Source organism: Elephantulus edwardii, unplaced genomic scaffold (genome assembly GCF_000299155.1).
Source record: "Elephantulus edwardii isolate Elephantulus edwardi_28Jun2011 unplaced genomic scaffold, EleEdw1.0 scaffold00008, whole genome shotgun sequence".
Classification (NCBI taxonomy): Eukaryota; Metazoa; Chordata; class Mammalia; order Macroscelidea; family Macroscelididae; genus Elephantulus; species Elephantulus edwardii.
The window spans coordinates 793339-797591 of NW_006399758.1; positions in this window are offsets into that span (position 1 = coordinate 793339).

The following is a 4253-nucleotide window of genomic DNA, read 5'->3' on the forward strand; positions in this document are numbered from 1 at the left end:
AGTCAAATGCCTTTGCATAGTCAATGAAACACAGATAGAAAGATGGAATATTCATAAGAATATTGTTCAGTAATTTCCACATTCTGTTGGATCATCATTTTTATCACATGCAGGCAAAGTATTGCTTATGATCATCCAAAAATTACTAGTACATTGAAAGAGAATTGCCAGAAGATCAAGCTGGATTTAAAAGAAGTTGTGGCACCAGGAATATCACTGATGATGTCAGATGAATTCTGGCACAAAGCAAAGAATACCAGAAGAATGTCTATCTATGTCTTATTGACTATGCCAAGGCATTTGACTGTGTGCACCATAACCAACTATGGCTAACATTGAGATGAATGGCAATTTCAGAACACTTTATTATGCTCATACAAAATCTATACCTAGACCAAGAAGCTTTGTTCAGAGTAACAGAATATTCCATGCTTTAAAATTAAGAAAGGTATACATAAGCTCAAACATTCCTCTACATGGTATCTAGCACCAGTCTGTCAATTTGCTGTACATGGGTAACTCATGATTACTGTGATGCTAAACAATGTAACACTGATATGTCAAATGTGATAATGGTTACCCATGGTGGATAATGTTTGGTGGAGCTCCCAGATTAAAACAGGCTTAGAAGCAAGAATGGTATCCACTTCCGAAATAGCTTGCTCCCAGAAACTACATGAACTTAGAGCAACAATGAAAGTTATACAAGTGTTCAGGTCTTTACAGGGTAGCTATGAGTCATCTATAACTTGACAGCACTTAACAACAACATATGTAAAGACTGTATGCTTTCTCCATACTTACTCAATCCAATGCTGAGCAAATCATTTGAGAAGCTCGATTTTGTGAAAAACAATGTAGCATCAGGACTGGAGGAACAACAACCTGCATTATGTAGATGACACTACTTTAGCTGCTGAAGAGGAGGAGGACTTGAAGTGCTCGCAGCAGCAGATCAAAGAACATGGCCTTCAATAAGGATTATATTTCAACGCAAAGAAAACAAAAGTCATTACCACTGAACTAAAAAAGCAACATAATGATAGATGGAGAAGATTGAAACTGTCAAGGATTTCATTTTACTTAAATCCATAATCAACACTCAGTACCAACAATCGGGAAATCGAGATGTATTGTAATGTGAATGTCTGTAATCAGGGACTTCTCCAAATTACTGAGAAACAATGATACCAGTTTGAAGACTAAAGTGTGCTAATGAAAGCAATGGTCTTTTCATTCACTTGTCATGCATCTGAGAGATGGACAATGAAAAAGGATGACAGAAAAATAATGCCTTTGAACTGTGGTACTGGAGTACTGAATATCTTATGGACTGCCAAAAGAGCAAATAGTCTTGGAAATGTCTTAGAAAATGTCCAGCCTGAATACTTCTTAGAGGTAAAGATGACAATATTCCTTACATAATTAGGGCATTATTATCATTTTTGTTGTTATGTACTGTCGAGTCATCTGCAACTCGTAGCGACCCGATGTACAACAGCCCTAAACTCTGCCCTATCCTGCGCCAATCTCACCATCTCCAACACAACCCATCCCCACTACCCCAGTCACTGAATCAATCCATCTCATCGACCGTCTTCCTTCCTGCGCCATCCCTCTACCCTCCCAAGAATGACGTCCCTCTCCAAGGACTGATCCCTCCTTGCAACATGTCCAAAGTATGTCAGATGAAGCTTCAGAATCCTTGCCTCCAAGTAGCAACCCGCCTTCACCCTCTCCAGGACAAACCTATTCATTTTCTTAGCAGTCCATTGTATATTCAATACTCTTCTCCACTACCACGGCTCAAAGGCATCAATTCTCCTATCATCCCCAGTCATTATCCAGCTCTCTGATGCATAGCAAGTGATTGCAAAGACCATGGCTTGTATCAGGCGCACCTTAAGTCTCCAGACTGACACTGTTGCACTTCAGTACTTTAGAGAGGTCTCTAACGGCAGACTTTCCCATCACAATATGTCTTTTAATTTCCTGGCTGCTAGTGCCAAGAGTGTTGACTGTGGAGCCAAGCAAACCAAAACCATAAACAATCTCAATCTCTTCAACATTCATTATGATGCTGTCAATTGGTCCAGTGGTGAGAATCTTTGTTTGCTTGATATTGAGCCTCAAACCATACTGAAGACTGCAGTCCCTGACCTTCCACAGCAAGCGCTTCAGGTCCTCCTCAGTTTCAGCATCTGTATAATGCAGATTGTTGATTTTTTTCTCCAATCCTGATGACAGAGCTCTCCTCATAGAGCCCAGCCTCCCAGATAATCTGTTCTGCATAAAGACTGAAAAGGTACGGAGACCGGATGCAGCTCTGGCATACACCCTTTCCAATTCTGAACCATGCACTGTTTCTCTGCTCTGTTCTGACGACTCCCTCCTGGCCCAAGTATAGGTTTCGCATTAGCACAATCAAGTATTCTGGGATTCCCATTCTTCTCAGAGTTAGCCACAGTTTGTTATGATCCATACAGTAAAATGTCTTTGTGTAATCAATGAAACAAAGACAGATATTCTTCTGGTACTCCCTGCTTTCAGCCAAGATCCATCTAACATTAGCTACAACAGGCCTAGTACCACGACCCCTTCTAAACCCAGCCTGCACTTCTGGTAGTTCTCTGTTGATGTGCTATTCCAGTTGTTTTTGGATAATCTTGAATCTTGCTCACATGTGGTATCAATGATACTGTTCAATAATTTTCATACTCTGTGGGATCACCTTTCTTTGGAATGGGAACAAATACAGATTCTTCCAGTCAGCTGGCCAAGTGGTTGTTCTCCAGATTTCTTGGCACAACTTGGTGAGCATATGTAGGGCAGCATGTTAGCTGAAATATGTCAATTGGTATACCATCAATTCCTGGGGCCTTATTCTTAGCCAATTTTTTCAAAGCAGTCTGAACTTCTTCCTTCATATGTCAACTGGTATACCATCAATTCCTGGGGCCTAATTCTTAGCCAATTCTTTCAAAGCAGTCTGAATTTCTTCCTTCATCATCACAGGCTCTTGCTCATATGTTGTTTCATTAAATTCTTCTGTGTCTGCCAATTCATTTTGGTATAATGACTCTGTATACTCTTTCCATCTTCTTTTAATACCTGCAAGATCACTAAATATTCTGCCCAAAGCATCCTTAAGTATTGCAACTCCAGGCTTGAATTTCCTCTTCAGTTCTTTGAGCTTAAGAAATGCTGAGTGAGTTCGGCCCCTTTGATTTTCTGACTCCAGCTTTTTGCACATTTTAGGACAGCCTAGTCCTTGAAAAGGGACATCATGCCTAGAAAGGTTGAGACAAAAGACAGGAGGACTCTTAACCAGACGGAATGCCTCAGGGACTGCAGCAATGTGTTCAAATAAGTCAGATATGATGTGGATAGCACAGGGTTCAGATCTGTTGTTCACAAAGATGCTGTAAGTTGTACTCAACTCAAGGGCACCTAACAACTAGCTAGATTAACTCAGCTAGACTCACCCAGGTAGGTCACAATCAAACACCTAGGCTTCAAAAACCTTTGTTATGTGTCATCTAAGTGGTTCCAATTTTCAGTGACCCGATGTCCACTGAATGTAACACTTCCTGGTCCTGTGTCATCTTTACCAGTGCAGCTGTGCTTGAACTCACTGTTGAAGCCACTGTGTTGATTCATTTTGTTAAGCGTCCTCTCAAATGTTTATTTTATGCTGCTTCGATATGATGTTATAATAAGGGGTGACTGAAATGCAAAAGTTAGGAAACGGGAAAAGGATCAGTAGTCAGAAAACATGAACTTGGTGACAGAAATGAGGCTAGAAATAGAATGATAGAATTCAGTACAATTAGTGATTTAATTTATTGCAAATACCGTTTATTGTTGTTGTTGTTGTTATGTGCCGTCGAGTCGTTTGTGACTCATAGCGACCCTATGCACAACAGCCCTAAACCCTGCTCTATCCTGCGCCAACCGCACTGCCTCCGACACACCCACCCCGATTACCCCAGTCACCGAATCAATCCATCTCATAGAGGGTCTTCCCCTCCTGCACTGTCCCTCCACCCTCCCAAGCATGATGTCCCTCTCCAAGGACCCATCCCTCCTGGCAACATGTCCAAAGTACGTCAGACGAAGCCCCAGAATCCTTGCCTCCAAGGAGTAGCTTGGTTTAATCCTCTCCAAGATGAATCTGTTTGTTTTCCTGGCAGTCCATGGTACATTCAATACTCTTCTCCAGCACCACAGCTCAAAAGCACCAACTCTCCTTC